Source organism: Ceratotherium simum, chromosome 4 (assembly GCF_057802395.1).
Source record: "Ceratotherium simum simum isolate JZ-2026a chromosome 4, ASM5780239v1, whole genome shotgun sequence".
NCBI lineage: Eukaryota > Metazoa > Chordata > Mammalia > Perissodactyla > Rhinocerotidae > Ceratotherium > Ceratotherium simum.
The window spans coordinates 132844-156329 of NC_141903.1; the positions used below are offsets into that span (position 1 = coordinate 132844).

A 23486-nucleotide genomic window follows, 5' to 3' on the forward strand; every position below is an offset into this window, starting at 1 on the left:
GGAATTCCATAGCACAGAAGCCTATTAAAACAACTGTTATTTCTCAACTACAAGGAACACTTCCTTCATGCACATGCACGCATGCAAATGAATAACTAAAACTGACATGTTGCCCATTGTCTTTAGTATATTCTCTGGGGATCCAATCTGTTTTCTGTCGCTTTTCTAACACATAAAATGTCAGAACAGTGTTAAGCTTTATTAATGATGATGATAATAGCTAGCAACTTTTTCTATCTCTTGAAGTAATTTACATGTGTCATAGGAGTTAATCTTCACTGCTTTCCTGGGAGGTACGTGCTATCATTATTCCTATTTACAGACATGGAAATCAAAGCTTGGAGATGTTAAATGGATCCAGTTTATGACTGCATGTGCAGTATACCATTCTGTTGAATGAATATACAACCGTTTTCCTATGTCTGTGCACATATATTGAGAGTGGTGGAGAGAATGTGTAGAAAAGATGATTTCTATGGAATTCCATAAATTATATCAAATAGATGACTTTATTTATAATGCTGTTTCTCAAATATTTCATTTTTTCTTCTACAGCTTAATTTTTCAAAAAAATCTATCCTACAAGGCAAAAATGTCATGATCACACTGTACATCCTTGGATTATGTCCATTGTGCCCTTAGTCACAACACATGCATTTGTTTATTTAAACTTCCTGGGCTTCCCGTTCAGGGAATAGAGGTATGACAGGTGCTGCGGGAGAATCCACCTGATTTCCTTTGCAGAGAAAGTGAGCATTGCTTCTTTCCCTTTACATGAGAAGAGTAGCTGTTCTGCTGACTTGACTGCCAGTTTGTGTAGTCTTGACCCAGACCATGTCTGGCCAGCGATGGTTGTCAGTATTCACACACTGAGAAACGGCCTCCCTGGCCTAGTGTGTTGACAGCCACATCAGCCTGCCATCAGCCTGGAACCCAATTTCCGCAGGCTGGGCAAGGCTTTCAGGCTGTATATGATGGGGTGCTGAGACGTGGGCTTCTCTATCCCCTGAAAAGGCCACTGGGATCTTACCAACTTCTGGGAAAATGATCCCATTTTTTTCAGATACGTAAGGATGCAATTTCATGCATGACAGTTCAATAAAGCATATTTAATATATTCATTTCTTCAAATTTAAACCAGATACCTGGCTTGAGTGAAATTTCCAATTTAGTTTCTATCCCTCCAAGCCTCTGACATTTGTAACTGTTCACATGTTAACCCAAACCACTCACTCACTCACCTTAGTAAAAGCATATTTTGGGATTTTATGTGCTGGGATTGGACATCAAAGAATTGCTTTTATTATAGAGCTTTTACTAGCCAAGTCTGAATTCAGAACAGACCTTGCTCAGCAGCAAATGGATCTGGTGAGTAGTTATGCTTAGTAATAAAACAGGTGAGCTGTGATCCATAAGATTCTAAATTGAAATCTTCCCCCAACTTGGATCTTCTAGGAAGAATCCCTGAAGACTTTGTAAATGAAATTTATCTTTCCTTCCCTCAGATTACTTTCACTTTCATTTTCTCTCTCAGAAGTGACCTTTCTGTAATCACACCAGCGTCAGAACTGCCCAATGAGAGTACCTAGAAGGTCTCAGATTTACAGTCTGTGAGCTGCACTGGAGGACTGTAGCTTTGGATCAGACAGAAATATATCAAATTCAAAGAACATTAAATGGAAAAATAGAACAAAGTCCCTCTTGAACTGTGAAGAAGAAAGTATCCTTTCTCTGCCCCATCCCACGCCCAGACCCTGCCCACTCTAAGGTGACCACCAGCTTTGTCCTGGCGACATCATCTTAAGAAGTGAGCAACTGTCATTGCTCACATCCACCTGGGATGGAGCATCACTGAGACCCAAGGAGTGAGGTGGAAGACTACCCACAGAAATACAACCTTCAGCTTCATCCTTATTTTTCCAGTCCAGATCCCTAAAAACATCTCTAGAAATTAAAAAACCTCTGCTTAGATGGAGAAGGATTGCATATTCTTTCTCCTTCATCTCTTGGGACAGTCTCACAGCTGATGTCATTCTACAGTTGATAACACTCCCCACTCCTCGCCCTAGAAACAGTAACATTGAGGACATTGATTCTGATTCATCTCCTGTCCATAGGAAGGTAAATTCTAAGAGGAACAGCTACATTCTTCCTCTAGGACAAAATGAAATATCTGTAAACCAAAGCCAAAGCTTTGAGGTTGTTTTTCCTGAAAATTCCAATAGGGCATTCAGTTTTAAATATTCCTCATAACTGAATAAGAAAGATTGTCCGCGTGTTCGCACGGTTCTACAAATGTCTGTTATTAACCATCATCCTTCAACCATCATCCCTTGCTAAACAGCACTGTATGAACGTAAAGTGTGCTCCTGGCTCTCCAAAGGAAACAATGCTTCCAAAGAACTATTTGGGACAATCATTTTTTGTTCTTTTTTTCATACTGCTGTTTATAGTTAACTACGAAACAGACTCAGTAAAATGAGTTTAAACCTGTGCATAAAGGTGAAGGGATTGAGGTGGGGAGAAGAGAAGATTAGAGTCGGAATTAGCTTGTTGTTGTTTTTGACGATGGGAATGTTTTTGATAAAGACATGGTAAGAAGTAAATTTTCTATCCTCAAAGATTTAAAAAAGAGGAAATTGACTTAAATCAAAAAAAAGCAAAGATCTCAGTTTCATGTAAGGAAAACAACTGGAAAACAGAAACAAAAGTTGGCCCTTGAGGTGCATTCACACCATGATGTGAGGGCCTGTGGCCTCAGAGCCTGCTCTGTGGGGCCTTGGAGGCATCTCAAGAGAACAGAGGATGGGCAGCACATGCTGGTGGCCCAGGAAGCCTCAGATGCTCAGTGTTAACATATACAATTTGTGTGAAGTGATGTCAACGTGTTGGAGCAACAGGCTCCTTGGGTGAATCTTGGTAAGGGGCAAAGCAAGATCATGTCACCTCGAGAATGGGAGGAACCTGGGGCCCCTCATCCGCTGCACTACCTCCTACATCTGGCAGGTGGAGGGAGGCACCGGAAGCCTTTACTCCAAAGACTTTCCAAAAAGTGAAATGTAGGCATTGCGTGTGTGCTGTTCAGTCACTCACTTGCCCAATTCCATAGAGGAGACCCAATTCTTGTATCTAATAAGATTTTTCAGGAAATGAACATTACATTTGTCACACTTGAACATGTTGGCTCAGGATAACAGAAGAATCTGGGCACATTTACATGGCGGAGGCTCACTCCTATGTGGGAGCAGAAGCCCAAAGAATTGTGGAAACTTTATCTTATATCTGGCTTGTCTCAAGTTCTGTGTCAAAAAATGGAAACCTCGAAAGATCTTAGTGAAATTTCATTCTTATAAGCATTAATTTGAGATATCCACTCAAAACCCAGAACTTTCTTAGGATACATTATTTATCCCATTGTATGTACTTTGAAGAGGCAAACTGTACAGCGTCTGAGATGCATGAATGCTTGAAAATCACATAGTTTAATGTTTCCAAATGTTGCCCAGCTATCTAAACACCTGGGGGCATTTGTTATAAATGAAGAATCCCTAGGCCTATTCAGAAGTCCTGAATCAGGTAGGTTTAACAATTATCCAAGGTAATTGGTAATTATACCAAGATCACTCATGTTTAGGCAGAACTGGTGTGGTTCCACTGAGATCTGTGATGTAATCTCCTCCCTGTCCTCGCACCCAAATTGGCCAGCTCCCTGTCCGGTCAGTCGCCACGCTCTCTGTATCAGTGAAAGCACGCATATTTCTGGGCTCTATTCCCTCCAGAATTTCCAGTTCTGCCCTTGAAACAAAGGATATTTTCATTGAACCACTATGTTAATCAAGAGACAGGTACCTCTCACAAAAGATGTTTTCCTAAACAAGCAGTTCTTCAATCCAGTGTTGGGTTAATGGGTAACGCCCATGGAGACCCCAGTCCTTTTACCCTTAAAAAGATATTTCTACATGAGAATCAAAGGTAACCTGTTGCATGAAGTCCTTTGAACAATATGAAACCTAAATTTTTATTTTGAAAATTAAAAACCAGCCGTTGAAACATTCAAATAAAAAAGTAAATTCCGTGCTGTAAAAGACAGCTGTTTCTGAACAGGTCTGAAGACTGACGGCTGCAGGCAACTGCACCAGGTGTCGGTACATGGGGAATCCTGGGGAATCGATGAGGTTAGGACGCCCCTGTCCACAGAAACAGCCTGTCCTGACCGGGCACCTGGAACAGACCAAGGGCGCTTTATTCTTGAATCTTCTTCCAGGGAAAATGTGCTGAGTTCACTCCATTGATCTACAAAGGCACGTGAGGTCGTTTGTCAAATGTGAATCTCATATTTACAGAAGTCTAGAGAAATCGTTTCTTACCCAGTGTTTACTTCTGTTTGTCAGATTAAATAAAGTATAAGAAACAATAATCATCGTCACCGCCCCTCATTTCCATCTTTTGTTTCCAGGCGTTTGTTCTTTGTCTTCTGAAAAAGTCTGTCTTTAAGAGTTTAGAGTTGGAAGGACACTTGAGGTAGTGATCTCTGAAACTTTCTTGATTAAGGCACCAGAAACAAAGTTCCCACACTCTTTACGGGACACCACTGGCTTTCAAGCTCTCTGCTGCACCCTGAGTAACCGAACAGAGTCTGGGACCTTCCAGGGAGAAAAGAGGAAGCTGAGAGCATGGTTTCTTCTACCACACCCCCACATATCAGATTTACATATTGAATTTCCTGCAAAATTGCATTTTAAAAATTAATTCCACTGGAGGGAGCCCACCATCCTGCACAACCCACCTTCTCAAATCCAAACTCTTGACATCCTAAATTTTAATCTCCTATGTAAATGCTAGGTCCCCATGGTTAGGACCCCCAATCACAGTGCAGTGTAAAGGGATCTTACCGTAGCGATTATTTATCAGTGCCCGCATCTGTACTGAATCATCACGGACTCCTCGGTGTGAATTGAGATACTCTATGGTATGCAATGGCAGGTGTGCTTTTCACAATTGGGACTCTCCCTAAGGTGGTCTCTCGTCTCCTGAAAGAACGAATCTAAAGGTCTGCAGGTATCGTATCTGAGGAAGGAGGGAATGGGCCACCAGGCGTGATGTCTGCAGTAACATCTGTGTCGGATGCTCTGACCGGTCCAGTCAACAGCGTTCCCTGCAAGGCCCTGCGGGCGGGATCATGCAGCACACTACAGCTGCAGATGCATTTTCTCTCCAGATCGACTATCAACTGGCAGGCGCTGGATAGACCAGTTTTATCATTTCCCAGAGAAAGGCTCCTAAGTGGCTTCAATGATTCAGTCTGCCCTTTGTACCTCCTGCATGTGAAGGCAGACAATGTCCTGCTGGCTCAGATATAAATTTGTCCTCAGCTCTAAGGTGACATAAGTTTCTGAAAACTGAAACTGCAAAGATGTCCTTTGTCATCTGAGACCCTGTCTTCTTTCCGCCTGGAGTGCTAGCTGTGAGAGACGTGGGTCTGCCTCGGGTCTGCTTCCTGAGACTAAGCGTGTCTCACCCTCACATGCTTCTTTCCTGGCTCCACGTGGCCTGTGCTTTCTGCTGCTGGACTCATAAGATCATCAAGCTCTGCTTGATTTCACCTTTGTCTTTTAAAAGCATTTAAAAACAAAAAGGAAACAAGGCTCTTGTTTCTAGACTTGGTCTGGGCTGAGTTGAACGTCCTCTGAGGCAATGCTGACCACTTGAACAGCAGGCAGGGGACTCTCCCCTGGAGAAAACAGGGCAGCGCGTCACTGCTCTGCTGAAGGATGAGGGTCCGTGAGTTTCTTAAATACATCCGCCTTGTCCATGGGCCACCTCATTTAGACCTCACTCATCAAACCCCGAAAGCCCTTCAAACCCTGAGTTCTCACCTCTTGCATAGCTCTCTTGACAACATAAACAGAGGCTGAGGTGTCCGAGGCCTCAACAGTCATGACCTAGATTCTGCACATGCATGTCAGAAAAGCAAGATGGTGTCGGCAGACGAGATCCTAAAGGGGAGAGTTATCAGGGCTATGCTCCCTGCAATTTGTAGGATATCAAAAGCAATTGGAATAATGTTTCCTTTTCTAGTTCCACGCCTTATAAAATATCTTTAAGAAGTCCTGGATGCCATAGGCCATCAGTCCCACGATGCTCAGTCTCCCATAGTTTACCATCTCAGATGTTAGGATGATTTGGCAAACCCGGCATCCTATGGTGCTTGTCCAGGAACAGTTGTGAGAGATGTCACCTCCGCTGCATGGAAAAATTTGGGGGTCATCTCTGCAGGTGTGGCTGACCAAGGGCGACCCCTGGGTGTTTCAAGCAACAAACATGGAAAGGCCCATCTGAGGAAGGCACGTGGTCCCCCACCATTGCTTAAATGTACTCCATTCATGTCTGGGAGCTCAAGGAAGCCACAGCATCAAAACTTGCCGAGCGGTGTCAGCGGCTGGGAGAACACCGTGGCCGTGATTAGAGTCTCTTCTACAAAATGCCTTCTTAGGCACTGTAGCCACAGTGGGCAGCCATGGTTAAGTGGAAAACGTGGGCATTTGTGGCTCAGTCAAGTATGGTTGGAACAACTGTGCTCTGAATGTGAATATGTTTTATGATGCCTTCACCAGCTCACTTACACTGTCCTCTTCATGCTTTCCAAATAACGATGTATCATACTAGTCTTTGTCTAAATATATGGATTTACGTGGGTATAAGTAGAGATATTTCAATAAACACTTTGAGGAACACTTTCAATATGTATAAAACATCTAAGTCATAAAAGGGTATTTTTTTAGTTTAATCAGCAGTGCATTTTCATAAATAATGGCGAGTCTTTGAACTGATGGCAAGTCAGTGAAACAGAGAGTCATTGAAATCCAGCACTGAAATGGGACCATCTAGTGCAACGGACACCCAGTCTCAGTCACTGGATGTCAGGCTTCGAGGCCCCACGTGGTGCGTCAGGTCCTGCGTCCCAGTTAGCATCTCTCACGGCAGCCTGGAACGACCCACAATCCAAATGAAACTCCCCGTTTGCTGGCACACCTTTGAGCCGGGTGTCATAAGCACCTCCTTCAATGAGACTGCCTCCTTCAACCCTCTTCTGTATAAAATCTCATGATCTCAGGAAGGTTTAAGCACGCCAAGCCTCATTTTCCCACCTATAAATTCACATAGCCATGCTGTCTTCACACTGTGCTTCTGTGGTGGTGTTGACACAAACTCAGGCCGACATGCAGCAGGGACGCACGGGCTCCCATCTTGCCATCTACACACCAGGCTTCCCCAAGTCTCCTTGGATGGTTCCAGGCTCCCAGAGGCACCGACATGGCACATGGATTTGTGTATTGTTGTTGTTATTTTAATCAAAGTCCAGTCCACCAGAAAGTTGTAGATATTTCTACAGGAATGTCTGGAGTCTGGTTAATTCAGAGGTTCAAGGATTCTGTTTAGCGTTGTTTAATGCTGGTAAAATAAGTAAATATGCACCCAGCACTGACACGCTTTTCTGCAGATAGTGTCAGCAGCTCAGGGGTCGGATGTGGTCACCTGCTTGAACGCCGCCCAGCGTGTCCAGCCTTCATCAACCTTCTCCCTTGATTGGGAGAAACCCATCCCGTGCTTTCTCAATCCTTCAGACCTTCTCTACAATATGCATCTACGTCCTCTGTCCCAGCACCTCGCGGGTGGAAAGCACATGCTTCTTACAACAGCCGCCTAACTGAGCTCCCTGCTCTCAGCACTGGCTCCATCAATCTCTCCTTGATCCTTCTGACAAACTGGTTTTCTGACCGCCCAGCTAAGGGCTTTCCTGGGGCTCCCCCGACCCTTGAGGATAACCACACAAACAGGGGGCTCGCTTTCCTCACCGCTTTCCTCACTCGCTTTCCTTCACGCCCTGCTGTCCTGCTGTCTCCCCTCCCCCAGGACACCCCCACTTCTTCACATTCCCCTATCTCCACCCTCTTCTGTCTTCTCCTAAATTCTTCTCATCTCCCGGTCCTTGTGTGGGTGAGGCTGGCTCTGTGGGCTCCTCCTGCTACCTCCCGGCCTGCAGGGGAGGCCTGCCCTCCCCCCGCCTGGGCCTGCTGCCCGTGCCTCCCGGCAGGTCTGTCTCCCCTGCCAGCCCCTGTGAGGACCTGTGCCTGCGTCAGTTCAGTGTTTTCATCCAGATGCCACACAGCACCCGGCATGTTGTGCGTGCTCCATAAACACATATTCACTCCCCAAAACCGATGAGTTTGCACACTAACGCCCAGCCCCTGCAAGGACAGGCCTTAGCTTCTCCCTGTGCACGTCCTTCCAGGAGGAAGTCTCCTCTCCTCTTCTCTGGGGCCACCTGTTCGCTGAGCCTTGGAGTCCTGACTGCCACATCAGTGCTCACCCCTCTCTTCCTCCTGCCGCCTCCTGTCACACAGCCGGCACACATCTGGTGGGGCCTGGACGTGACCTGGAAGCCTTTCTTCCCGTACATCAGGGCGGCAGTCACTAAGGCCTCGCCGTGCATCCCTTATTCCATCCTGCCCTTGACCTCTGCGCTCACCATTCCGTGGAGAGTGAGATCTCCGAGGAAGCCCCTAACGTTCTGACCCTATCAGGCCTCTGGGAAACGTGTGGCCCCACAGGGACCCTCCTTGCTTGGCTTCATGGTTCACCGCCCTTTCCTGACTCTGCTCTCCCCTCTCCAGCTCTCTCTTCTCATCTCTGAAACCGGCCCTCCTCTTGATGAGAATTGAGCACCTTCCAGCACTCTCAGGCCGGCCGACTTCTCCTCAGAACACCTGACAGGCCCAACCCCCTCACCCTGCCTGTGTCGGTGGCGACAGTGTCGCGCCCACTCTGGCTGTGCCATGATCATGGACTCTGTTCTTAGGCTGTGTGTGTGTGAGAGACACGCCTTGGCGCATGTGTGTTGAGCACCATCACTGAACTTGTGTCATGTCTAAAATCAAGCTCCCCGTGCGTCTTCCCAGCCCTCAGAGAAGCCCAGCACGCATCTGTCCTCACCGTCCATGGAACACTCTTCTTCCTGGCCGGAAACCACCGCACATCTTCACCTCTCCTCCTCAGGATCTCTGCCTAATTGGTCCCATAAACCTTCCAGTTTGTTCTTGGAAATGACTCTGGGTCTGCTTCTTTCACCTCCAGTGGCCTTTCCACCACTGTGACACCACGACCTTGGTTCAGACTCAACATTCTCACCACTCGTGCCGCACGCTCTGACAGGTGACTTCCTGTCAGCGGTGTTCTCGTCCTGCGACTTCCCGTGGATGGACGTGGATTTCTATGCACTGCAGTCGGCAGAGTCTTCTGACCGAACACAGTCTGCCACCTGCCCGGGTCACAAGCTCTCGGTGTCAGTCACCACGCGCTCCTCCATGCCTGCCTCCACGGGGCCTCCCCTCTGAACTGCTCCTCCTTCTGTAATCCTGCAATGACTGACTGTCGGATACTCCATGTGAATACACGGGGACGTCACTGGTGTTTCTTTCAACACCCAGCACGAGAGGCTCAATCCTCGATGAATGAAATGTTCCCCACTCCTGTGTCATGGACCCTTAGAGTCTAACATACTCCAGAGGAAGAGTGTGCTCTCAGTCCTCCCCAACACTCTAGTCCTTGTGACATCATGGGAACAGCAGGGTTAAAATGTTTTCCTGGAAAGAAAAGAGCCATATGTAAATAGTTCTTGCCTAAAAGCAGATCATTCTCCTTGAATGATCACGTTCAACAAATCGGGCATTAGGAGGCCCTATCGTGTCTTGCAAAAAACATTAAAACATTGTTTTACGGCAGTGAATAAGAATTCATTTAACTGGTTCTTGAGATTTCAAATAAAGGTCTAATTAACATCGAGAATTTCATTTTACTTTACACTAAAATGAGCAATCATTGGTTTTTAGGGTTTTTTTTTGAATTTGACACAGATTTACTCTCACCATGTCTGAGTATATTGAAGAGGTGTTGGGGAGAAAGAGTAAGGATAATGGGCACATGCCTGATCTTTATTCCACTGAACAGGCATCCCCAGGCATCAGCTGCTTGTGGGGCAGCAGGGGGTGTGTTAAATCTGAGGCTGCATGTGTCTGTTCACAGGGCCCTCGCTGCACTGGGATGAAGTACATGAAGCGGACTCTAGGAGAAGAGGAAACGTCTTGGACTTTTATAAACCTTAGAACACGTCTGTTTTGCTCCAAGGCATCTGAACATCTGGGCAGCCGTTTCTCAATGGATTAGTCTGGACAATGTCTTTCAAACACCCTGAGTGGCAGAGTTCTGCCTGACGGGCAGACGGCAGCTGAAGGGCAGGTGCTCCACACACCCGTCACTCGAGCTATGGGTATGTGAGAAAATGCATCCCCTTTCATGTGTGGATAAATAGTTCCATTCCTTTGATTTCTTTTGTACTCTCTGAGGCCTACGGCATTGTGATAGCGTGAACATTCAACTCTCGCTGACCAAGTCTCAAGATGATGTGCTCACTCCTGATCGTCATTTCGCCAAGCTCCGCTCTGTTGCTAATGATCTCAGAGAGTTTTCTGAAGATGAACTGCATTTTCCTTCAGTGTGAGATTATGCAGTATAAATACAAAGACACAGACCATGCAGCATCAGAGTCTGCAAAAGTGCATGTGAAATGTGCTGGTTGAGATATTGAAAGTGCAGCTGAGAAACAGGAAAAGACACAGCTGTGGAGTGTGGGTGTCCATGCGGGTCAAAATGCGTGAGTAAGAGAGTTGAGGTGGAAGACAACAGGGACTGATGTGGAATTAGTCACTATGGAAACTCATGACCTGTCTTAAGAGGCAGCCTCCACTTGCTTCCAGCCAGTTGGTCATTGTCACTATGGGACAAGAGTGTAAAATCTTCTGATTTCTAATAGGAGCATGAAATGTGTATTTTACATAAAAGACCTGATTCTAAAACCTTATTTAGACAAAACAACCTATGATTCACCAAAGATGACCCCCAGTGTGCCAGTTTGCAATTTGTTGTCTAGAGCACTTGTTTTTAAACATTTTTCAAAGGCAGAGTCTACTTTCCAAATGGAGTCATGCGTGAAACTCTAAAATAAAAACTGACAGAAATACTTTTCCATTGCTATAAAATTATTTTGTTTGTTTAACTTTCTCATATTTATTTACTATAATTTAGAAAATGGTGGCACTGTTTTGATTGATAGACATTTAAAAGTTGAAATCCTGGAGAATAGATTGCTGTGGCTGTTTTACATAGCCTCAGGATCCAAGTTATTGCTATACTTTGTTTTGGTGACACTATAACAAAAAAGTTCTGATTTACACAGAATCAGAAATATAGTTGCAAATAGTGATTTTTAAAGCATGCCTTACAATCCTGGGATACGTCCAAATTAAACTAGATCTTGGGCTTTAAAGAGGGGTCATAGGAAATCCTCACTTCCAAGATAAATTGCATAGCAAAACATATCCACTTCTTCTCTCCTTACCACAAAAATAAAAGTCAGCCAAGTAGAACCCAAAACTCACCATAAGCACCAAAACTATCTATAGCCCAACCCTGTCATGACTCATGGTTTATGCAGAAAGAACATGCATCTAGCTAACACAACTCTCTCTGGAAGTGAATAAGTCACCGTTACTGGGTATTCCCACTGAGCTACCTTCCTGGAGAAGATGAGCACAGACCTGGGTTCTTAGTAAATGAAGCTGCAGAGATCTGATCTTCATAGTGAATGACATATTCACAGATATACAGGGATGAAAGGAAATTTTCATTTAGGTTGTGAACAAAACTGAGGTCATTTGCTCAGAAGCAAAATAACGTGCTAGCATATCACGAGGACCTGGTTTTTTAAAAAAAAGGAAAAGAAAATGAAGATTTGGGGAGAGGGCGTTTCTGGATACTCAACAGTGATTCCACTAAGCCTCACTACTTCTCAGCTGGAGACGACTATCAGTTACCGACTGCAATGGGAGTGTGAAGAGCGTATTGTTTGAGGGAGTTTGGCTCGTGATAGTCATGAAGAAGTGTCAAAAATCTCTATGCTTTTATGTATTTGGCCCATGACACAGATTTGAAATTAAAAAAAATAAAATAGGCTAACCATTTTCATTTGTAGTCCCATGTCGCTGTTTAAAGAAATGGCTACATGCTCTTCTTTAATCCAACAGAATGAGACCCATCAACAGTCCATTATAGCAGAGGAAAACCAAAGAATAAACTACCATCCATGTCGATATGGATCCAGTCTTGGGATATGACCCTGAAGAAGACAGTCAAGATTGGGTTGGATTTTAGCCATACCCTGTGGAAAGTGTGGGGAGTGGTTGAGAGCATTATGAGTGACCCATCCAAAGGGAGGAAAGTAGGTGCTCCACAGGGGCATGGTTTTTTAATTTGCATTTGGGTCCCACAGCCAGCAGGATGGCTTTCCTGCTGGGTGGACTCCTAGCTCTTCTCACCTATTGGGAGGACACTTGGGAAGAGTCAGCGGTAGAGCTGACATTGGCTGGTGATGGTCAATTGCCTCCTTGACGACCAGATGCTAGAATCAGTCAAGCGTTTTTTGAGGCCCCTTTTTCAAATCATGATAGACACTGCTTTGTTCTGGGCAGGGGCAAATGTTGCCAGTCAGATTGAAGTCGTTTTATGTTTATTTCAACTGCAAAGTGTATAGTTGGGGAAAGCTGACAAAGACGCCCCTGCACACCCACCAACGACAATACTTGATATGATACAATGTTTGAAAGAAAGAACAAACTCGTCCTCTTAGGGTCTCCTGGTGAGGCTTCCTCGGAGGCAACAGTAAATTGATGGAGATGTTCTAGCCCTGCCCCTTCTGCTGTCTCCACCCAAATTCTCAAGGCTCCTCCTGCACAGCGCAGGCCCCTAACAAAGAAATGAGGTTGGGATTCCCGGGACTCTCGTGGTCAAGGCCGATGGCAATGTGGGACTGCTCACCGAGACATCCACTCACTCCATCCCTGTCAGTCTGGGTACCAGGTTTGCCTGTTGGTAAGAGCAGATCCTGGAAGCTGCTGGTCTCACTTCCTCTCTTGTCCCAACAGCCATACCTGACACATGGTTACAATGGCGAGAGACAGCGAGAGAGGTGGTAAACCTAATCGTTATTCTGCGGGCTATGGATCCAGCAAACGTCTGGTGAAACGAGAAGAATTGAGGGACAAATAACAGTTTGTGACATAATGGTATCTTTTATTTGAATTCATATTGTAGTTTTTTATTTCCGTAAATATAGAAGTTTCTTCCTAAACTCTTCTTTCTTTTCTGTTTTTTCCCTGTAACGTTATTCGTCATTTAATCAGTAAACAACATAAACTTCTACATTCTTTACAGGGAAGAGATTATCTGGGTCACGACTTTGCAATGAGCCTGGCTTCCACTTTATTCCCTAGTTCTAGTATCTGAAATCTTCCATCTCTGTGACCACATTTTCTATTTTTTCGTCTCCTGCCTCGGTAACCTATTTAATCTCTGGTGCCCTGAGAAGATGGTCAGCTGTGCTCTCATCAGCACAGAGGTTCCTTTTGTTAACATGTTGTTAAACTTACTACTTCTGTTTGCCAGCATGTTATAGCCTCATAAGGATGTTTCCACCATAGTCCTTATGCCTTTCTACTCTTCCTCTTTTCCTTTCTTTCTCTTTCTGTCTCTTCGTTCAACATTTTTCTCCTTTCTTTTCTGCATTTTCTCTCTACTCTTTCTCATACTCTCTTAAAGCTCTCTTCTACATTCTCTTCCTCAATTCATTCCATTTTTTTCTCCTTCCCTGTAATTTTAAGACAACATTGTAGTTCAAGTGCAAAGAACTTCATTTAGGGGCCAGTCCCCTGGCTTAGCGGTTAAATTTCTGCGCTCCACTACTGGCTGCCTGGGTTCGGATCCTAGGCATGCACCAACGCACCGCTTGTCCAGCCATGGTGAGGCAGCGTCCCACATACAGCAACTAGAGGGATATGCAACTATGACGTATAACTATCTACCGGGGCTTTGGGGAGAAAAGGGGGGGGGAAGGAGGAGGATTGGCAATAGATGTTATCTCAGGGCCAGTCTTCCTCAGCAAAAAGAGGAGGATTGGCGTGGATGTTAGCTCAGGGCTGATCTTCCTCACACACACACACACAAAAGAACTTCATTTATAACAGCCTGCCTGACGTCTCCCAGGAACTCTCACATCATCTATCAATCAACTGCCTGTGGATACAGATGTTCAGGCAACCAACTTCCCCTCTCCAATCTTTGACCCTTCCTTCCTCATGTTGGGCCCTCGGAGATCACAGCAGCTGTTATTAATGCCTCAGGCAAGAATATTTCCATTATGATCAGTCTAGCAACTCTACTCACAAAGGGACATTTAAGGAAATTGTTAGACATAGCATGACCTACCTAGAAAACCTCTGTGTCACTTCATATCACTGTTGAATCAGTGACAAGGTCATGCGTTCAGAGTTTCCAGTTTCCATCTTGAATTCTTTTTCAATTAGAGGAACAAAACTAGCCCATTGCTATTTTCCTAGCCTCCCATATATACTACATACTTCCTCAAACATTACTGATAATAGTTGTGAAATCATATTTTAATTTCAATAAGTATTCTCAAACATGATTAGTGGCTCTGCAGATTTAACTCTCTTTAAACAACTATTTATGGCATATCTCTCCATTTATTTAGGTCTGTTTCAATTTCTCTCAACAAAGATTTTTAGTGTTCAGTTTAGAAAACTGCATATTTTTTTTGCTAGATTTTTACTAGGTACTTGAAATATATAGTGCCATGGTAATGTTTTGTTACAGTATATAGAAATGTGATTAATTTTTGCATATTGGCCTTGTATTCTGCAACTTTGCTAAGTTCACTTACTAGTTCAATGTTTCTGTAGGATCCCGTGGGTTTAGGATGTATACCACACCATTAAATGTGATATTTTCTGTACAATTTTTTCTAAATGCACTTTTTGAGATAGAGGAAATTCACATCTGTTTCTTGTTTGCTGAGGGTTTTCACTATGAATGGACATTAAATTTTGTCAAGTGCTTTGTCTTCGTCTATTAAGATGATCATATGATGTTTTTCCTCAATTATGGGAAAATGTGGCAATTAACATTGCTTGGTTTCCAAATTTTAAACCAACTTAGCCATGTTGTTAATATATTGTTGAATTTGATTTGATAACTTGGTTAAGAATTTTTGCATCTATGTTCGTGAAGAATATTGGTCTTTTTTCTTTAGCTATCTTTCTTAGCTTTTGATATCAGGGATATGCTGGCTTCATAAAACAAATTGCATCCTGTCCTCTTCTTCTCTATTTTTCAAAAGAGTTTATGTTAAAATGGTGTTATTTCCCTCGTATATGTTTGATAGATTTCACTTAGTGAAGTTATCCAAACCTGGAGTTATATTCATGGAAAGGTTTTTGATTAAACATACAATATCTTTAGTAGATATGGCCTAATTAAATTGTATGCTTTTATGTCAATCTTGAAAACGCAGGTCTTTCAAGAAATGTATTCCTTTCCCTTAAGTTGTCAAATTTATGCTAACAAGTTCTTCACAATATCCCATTATTAACCTTTTATTTTCTGTAGTAATGCCTCCTCTTCTGTTACTGATATTAGTAGTTTGCAATTTCTCTTTTGTCTTGGCCAGTTTTACTAGGAGTTTATTAATTTTTCATGCTTTTTGATTTTCCTATTATTTATACATTTTCTATTTTATTGAGTTACTCTCTTTATTTTATAATTTGCTTTCTTTTAAATATTCTGAATTTAATTTGTTTCCTAGCCTCTTAAGTTGAAGCAAAAATCAATGATATTACAACTTTCTTTTTCTCTAATATAATTATTTAAACCTATAAATTTCCCTCTATGTACTGCATTTGGTACATCCCACAAATTTCAATATCTTATGTTTTCATTACATATTAATTAAAAATATATTCTAATATCTATTTTATTTTCTTCCTTGCCCATTTTTATTCTGAATAATTTTGTTTAATTTCTAAATATTTGAGAAATTTTGAGATATCTTATTTTTATTATTTCCTAATTTAATTCTGTTGTAGACAATTTTTTTTCTTAATTGTTTCAGTCTTTCAAATTTACTGAGATTTATTTTATGGTTAAAAATATAATTTATCCTTGTAAATTTTCATGTGCACCTGGAAGAAATATATTTTCTGCATTCGAGTCTAGTGTTCTAGAAATATAAGTAGTTTAAGTTGGTTCATGCTGTTGTTCCAACCTTTTATATATTTTCTAATATTTGAATTTATTTAAAATAGTGTTCATTTCCTGATATAAATTGGACTTAAGTCTCATACTATGTAATTTTCTTTATTTTTTCAGTAAATTATTGTTATGTATGATAAAAAAATAGAAGCATACTATAAGTTGAACAGATGCCTTCTCTATATTATTTATCATTTATTACCACAATAGTAATATTTAAAGGACTTCACTTCTGCAAATGTCATATTTCTTATCTGCATCATCATTTTCACATTTTCTACTTGATCAGTGCATAAACACGCTTTACTGTCCCCCATTTTAAATAAAGCAAACAAACAAACAAAAAAACTTCCCAACCCTTGTCCCCTCCAACAAGAACCCGAATTTTCTTCTCTCCTTCTCAGCACTCTTCCTTCAAGGAAAGGACTAAACTTGCCATGTCCCATTCTCATCTTCCATTCTCCTTTCAATTCATTCCAATTTTACTTTCTTTCCAATAACCCACTAAAGAGCCATTATGAAGGCCATGTGTTTTTTTTTCATCTTTTTAATACAACTTTTAATAATCTGATTGATTGTGAAATGCAGTGTTCAATTCTACAAATAGTAGAAGAAATAGCAAGATACATGAGACTGTTATACATAAAAAGTTTTCTTACAAAACATATGCAAACAGCTTTGAAAAAAAGACTGAAGGCATCATCCTTGATAATTTTCTTCTATATTAAAAAAATCTCATAACTAATGTTATTTTTAATTTTTCTTTTAAAAAATTAGATTTAGGTACAATTTGCTGATGTCTTTTCTATATACTTCTTTTACATGAACTTTTACTAGTATTTGATAATTTTGACCACTTGAAACATCTCTTCCTCTATGTTTTCAATATGCCACACTCTCCTAGTTTTTAACCTTCTCTTCTTAACTTCTAAATTTTTAGAATATAAAGTCTTGTCCCAGTTCCTTTTCGTTTTTACTAATTGATCCCAACTATTTCCATGGCTCTATATATCATCTCTATGCTTATAATTTTGGATTTGTATCTCCAGCCTGGCCTTTTCTCCTGAGCTTTAAAATGGAGTATCCAACTGCCTATTCAAGAGTCCGTGTGTATCATAAGGGACAGCTCAACTTTAGCTAGGCCCAAACCAAAAATGTGATTCAACCTTTCTTAACACCTCATTCTTAAATCTACTCACTGTTCTTTCAAGCTTTCCTCACCTCAGTTACTTGGGACAAAAATTTGGAGCTCAATTTATTCCTTTTTTTCCTCATTTTCCTGCCGTCTGGTAGCCATACTGTCTTTCAAAATTACCAGTCTGATCATGTTACTCTCTGCTGAAAATTTTTTAGTGATTTCCCATTTCATGTGAGGTATAAACCATGTGTACCCTGGTCTCTAATGCTCTATGTGACGTGCTCTCTTTCCGCTCAGATTTCAGCCCCTCCTCTCTTCCTCTTTATTCTCCAGGCTCCAGATGCACAGCCGTTCTTTATGTCCCCCAAATACTCTAAATGCAATCTCATCTCAGCACATTTGCAGGAGTTAATCTCTCTTCTTGGGATGATCTGCCTTCAGATCTTCTTAGAGCTGCCTCTTCATTGTTTGATTGTTTACACCAAAGTTACCTTCTCAGAGTCCCAGACTCACCCCCATACCCCACCCTGGCTCTCTTCCACATCCCCTTTATTTATTTCCTTCATGGTACCTGAGTACCTGGCTTTACTGTCCATCTTCTTCCACTACAGTAAGTTGTTTCCTACTGATCACTCAGTTTAGATGTGTCTCTGACACTTAGAAAATTCTCAGATGATATTTTATCAATAGAACTTCCGCCTTCACAAAATGGAGAGAAATGAGCATGGCTTTTAGGGTTAGATAGTCTAAACGGAGCTTGACCTTAACTTACTGTGACCTGAGTGAGTGACAGAACCTCCAAGGCTAAGATTCCTCGTCTAATATAAGAATAATAGCATCTACTCAATATGGTCATTCTGAGGTTTAATGAAATAAAATGTGTGTTTCACTAGCAGGTAGTAATTATCCAAAAAAGTTAGCCAGAGAAACTATTTTTGTTGTTCTTAGTAGTATTTACACCACTAGGTTCAATATGGACTTTACTCTTTGTTTTATAAATTTATTTGACTAACACGTAAGAGAGTATCTACTAATTTATCAAACATTATTTGGGGACCAAGATGTATGAAGATAAAGGATCTCACAGTCTTCTAAGTAAGACATGGGTAATATGAGTCATATATAAATATTCTACTAATACACACTCTATGATACACATTTGTGCATATGTTATATATCTAGCCATATATAGACTATTTAATAGATTACACATACAAAATGTAACTGCAATACTAAATGACAAGTCCTGTATAAGCACAATAGTAGCACAAGGCGAAAGTGATGTATTTCACTTAATGTCTTCCAGTAGCATAACAAGTGTACTTTTGTCATTGTTTTAGTCATCTCCCTTTTTTTAAGGAATGTATTTAGAATCTGAGCTTGTCAAAAAGATTCTGTAAAAGTGACATCAGCGTCATGGCGGAGCGAGCTTTGCCGTAAACTCTTCCCCTGATAAGATACAACAAAAGGAACAGTCACAGACCAACAACGGAATGCTAGACAGTGAAAAGCAGGATCGGAAAGATCCACACTGCCGCATATCTGAGAGTGGAACGTGCTGGGTCCCCGGAGGAAGTGGGGAGAGGTAAGGAGAACTTTCTCCCTCTCCATCAGACCAGCGATCCTGGTCTGCTCGGCTCCCAGAGAGGGGGGAGGGGCGGCCCTCTGCAGGGAAACCATAGCTCTTTGGGCTCTCTCAGCCAGTGGCAAACTCCCACACAGAGGACTCAGAATTGCTACAGGGTACCATCAATATCTGAGCACCCCAGAGAGTGGATAACGAGGGGCGAATGAGAAGCCCCCCACGCCAGGGGCCCAGCGGGCAAAGAAAGCACCCCCTTCCATAAACCGGACCCTGCAGCTCAGCTGACCAAACCAGACCAAGTGACCTGTGGATCGAGGATGGCAGTGAACAGCCGGGGCAGAGCACAGGGGCCTCAGATTAAACAGCCCTTTACCCCCACACAGTGGCGGCGGGTGGAAATTACAACCAGAGATTTCCAGGATGAGGAAAAACAAAGCCAACGCAGGAACCGCAATGCAAAGATACATGAAATCCCCAGACCAGAAGGAAAATGACAAGCACCCAGAAACCAATCCTGAAGACAGAGAAATCCATAAGGTAAATGACAGAGATTTCAAAATAGCTATCATAAAAACACTCAACAAAATACGAGACAACACAGACAAACAATTCAATGAGATTAGGAGTTTCTTCACAAAAGATTGAAATCATAAAGAAAAACCAATCAGTGCTGATGGAGATGAAGAACACAATGGAGGAGATAAAGGAGAATCTGGAGTCTTTAAAGAACAGAGCTGACAATATGGAGGAAAGAATTAGCATTTTAGAGGATAGCAATACAGATACGCTCCAGATAGAAGAGGAGAGAACTAAGACTAAAAAGAAATGAAGAAAGTCTCCGAGAAATATCTGACTCTATTAGGAAATGTAACATAAGAATTATAGGTATTCCTGAGGGAGAAGAGAGGGAAAGAGGAACAGAGAGCCTATTCAAGGAAATAATAGCTGAGAATTTCCCAAATCTGGGGAAGGAGCAGGAAATACCAGTAAGCGAAGCCAACAGGTCACCTAAACATGTCAACAGGCAAAGGCCCACACTATAACACCTAGTGGTAAGGCTAGCCAGAGTCAATGACAAAGAAACAATATTAAGGGCAGCTAGAGAAAAACAAAAAATAATGTACAAAGGAACTCCCATCAGGGTCTCAGCGGATTTCTCAACAGAAATTTTACAGGCTAGGAGAGACTGGAATGATATAGTCAAAATACTGAAAGACAAAAACTTTCAGCCAGGAATACTCTATCCAGCAAAAATATCCTTCAAATATGATGAAGAAATAGTAACTCTCCCAGATAAACATAAACAAAAGCTAAGGTAGTTCATGGCCATGAGACCCCCACTACAAGAAATACTCAAGAAGGCCCTCAGGCCTGAAAAAAAGAAGAGAAAGGGAATACAAAGCTTGGAGCAAGGAGAAAAATAGGTAGACAAACTCAGAAAAATAGTAGATCTTTACCAGAATAGGTTAGCAACCACTTAAATACCAAAATCAATGATCAAAGGAAGTTATTCACCAAAAATAAATTTAACCTCATCACTGAAAATACATAGCCACAACACAAGATAGAATAAGGTATAACAAGAACGACTTAGAAGGGGAAGAGGAAAGTGATTGAATTGACTTAGTATAAGGAAATAGAAGGCCATCAGATAATGGACTATCTCATACACAAGATTTTTTACACAAACCTCAAGGTAACCACTAAACAAATAATCAAAACAAAATCACATATGATAATCAAAGAAAACTAGAAGAGACATGAGACAGAACAACCAAACTGAATTGGCAGTCCAAAACAAATGGGACAAGAAACAAAGGAAATGCAAAAGAACCAGAAAATAAGTGACAAAACAGTAACATTAAGCTCTCATATATCAATAATTACCATAATGTAAAGGATTGAACTCTCCAATCAAAAGATACAGAGTGGCAGGATGGATTAAAGAGCAGGACCCAACAATATGCTGCCTCCAGGAAACACATCTCAGCTCTAAAGACAAGCACAGGCTCAGAGTGAAAGGATGGAAGACAATACTCCAAGCTAATGGCAAACAAAAGAAAGCAGGTGTTGCCATACTCATATCAGACAAAGTAGACTTCAAGATAAAACAGGTGAAGACAGACAAACAGGGAAATATATAATGATAAAAGGGACACCCCACCAAGAAGACATATCACTTTTAAATATATATGCACCCAACATAGGAGCACCAATGTACATAAAGCAACTATTAACAAACCTAAAAGGAGACATTAATAACAACACAATAATAGTAGGGGATCTTAATACCCCACTTACATCAATGGATAGATCATCCAGACAAAAAGTCAATAAAGAAATAGTAGAATTAAATGAAAAACTGGACAAGATGGACCTAGTAGACATACAGAGCACTCCATCCAAGAACAGCTGACTACACATTCTTCTCAAGCGCACATGGAACATTCTCAAGGATAGACCATATGTTGGGAAACAAAGCAAGCCTCAATTAATTTAAGAAGATTGAAATCATAACAAACATCTTTTCAGACCATAATGCTATGAAACTGGAAATGAACCATGAAAAAAAAAACTGGGAAAGTGACAAAAATGTGGAGATTAAACAACATGCTACTGAACAACTAATGGATCATTGATGAAATTAAAGGAGAAATCAAAAACTATCTGGAAACAAACGAAAATGAAAATATGCCATACCAAACCATATGGGATGCAGCAAAAGCAGTCCTGAGAGGGAAACTCATAGCGATACAAGCCCACCTTAACAAACAAGAAAAAGCCCAAATAAGCCACCTTAAATTACACCTAACAGAACTAGAAAAAGAAGCCCAAAGTCAGCAGAATGAGAGAAATAATAAAAATCAGAGCAGAAATAAAGGAAATTGAGACCAAAAAACAGTAGAAAGGATTAATGAAACAAAGAGTTGGTTCTTTGAGAAGATAAACAAAATCGACAAACCCTTAGCCAGGCTTACTGAGAAAAAAGGAGAAAAGGCTCAAGTAAATAAAATTAGAAATGAAAGAGGAAAAATTACAACGGATACCACGGAAATACAGAGGATTATAAGAGAATACTATGAGAAATTATATGCCAACAAATTGGAAAATCTAGAAGAAATGGATAAATTCTTAGACTTATACAATCTCCCAAAACTGAACCAAGAAGAAATGGAGAATCTGAATAGACCAATCACAAATAAAGAGATTGAAATAGTAATCAAAAACCTCCCAAAAAATAAAAGTCCAGGACCAGATGGCTTCTCCGGTGAAGTTTACCAAACATTCAAGGAAAATTTAATACCCATCCTTCTCAAACTATTCCAAAAAATAGAGGAAGGTGGAACACTTCCTAAATCATTCTATGAGGCCAACATCACCCTGATACCAAAGCCAGACAAAGACAATACAAAGAAAGAAAATTACAGGCCAATATCGCTGATGAACATAGATGCAAAAATCCTCAACAAAATATTGGCAAACCGAATACAGCAATACATTAAAAAGATCATGCACCATGATCAAGTGGGATTTATACCAGGGACGCAGGGATGGTTCAACATCCACAAATCAATCAACGTGATACATCACATCAACAAAACAAAGAATAAAAACCACATGGTCATCTAATAGACGCAGAGAAGGCATTTGACAAGATACAACATCCATTTGTGATAAAAACTCTCAACAAAATGGGAATAGAAGGAAAGTACCTCAACATAATAAAGGCTATTTATGACAAACCCACAGCCAACATCATGCTCAACGGGGAAAGACTGAAAGTCATTCCTTGGAGAACAAGAACGAGGCAGGGCTGCCAACTCTCACCACTCCTGTTCAACATAGTACTGGAGGTTTTGGCCAGAGCAATTAGGCAAGAAAAAGGAATTCAAATAGGTAATGAAGAAGTGAAATTCTTCACTATTTGCAGATGACATGATTTTATATATAGAAAACCCTAAAGAATCCATTGGAAAACTATTAGAAATAATCAACAACTACAGCAAAGTTGCAGGGTACAAAAATCAATCTACAAAAATCAGTTGCATTTCTGTATGCTAATAATGAACCAACAGAAAGAGAGCTCAAAAAGATAATACCATTTACAATTGCATCAAAAAGAATAAAATACTTAGGAATAAATCTTACCAAGGAGGTGAATGACCTATACAATGAGAACTACAAGACATTATTGAAAGAAATCGATGATGACATAAAGAAACGGAAAGATATCTCATGCATGTGGATTAGAAGAATAAACATAATTAAAATATCTGTATTACCTAAAGCAATCTACAGATTCAATGCAATCCCAATCAGAATCCCAATGACATTCTTCACAGAAATAGAAAAAAGAATAGTAAAATTTATATGGGGCAACAAAAGACCCCGAATAGCTAAAGAAATCCTAAGAAAAAAGAACAAAGCAGGAGGCATCACAATCCCTGACTTCAAAACATACTACAGAGCAATAGTAATCAAAACAGCATGGTGCTGGTACAAAAACAGACACACAGATCAATGGAACAGAATTGAAAGCCCAGA

The 23486-nt window shown here is 41.3% G+C and overlaps 1 protein-coding gene across 17 annotated transcripts in view; it reads right to left on the reverse strand.

Moving 5' to 3' along the window:
- The window catches only part of LOC147917172 (mucin-16-like), a 66920-nt gene that overhangs the window by 14633 nt on the left and 28801 nt on the right, over positions 1-23486 (reverse strand). For 10 of the 17 annotated variants that reach the window (XR_015551855.1, XR_015551868.1, XR_015551858.1 and 7 more), the window contains one exon: positions 9129-9644. The exons of 1 other annotated variant lie outside the window; for it this stretch is intronic. The gene's annotated coding sequence lies outside the window, so the exon portion shown is untranslated. Of the gene's footprint in view, positions 1-9128; positions 9645-10781; positions 10864-12181; positions 12233-12935; positions 13044-13109; positions 13129-23486 lie in introns of those variants that run through there. 6 more of the 17 variants (XR_015551857.1, XR_015551856.1, XR_015551859.1 and 3 more) reach the window with 5 other exon arrangements.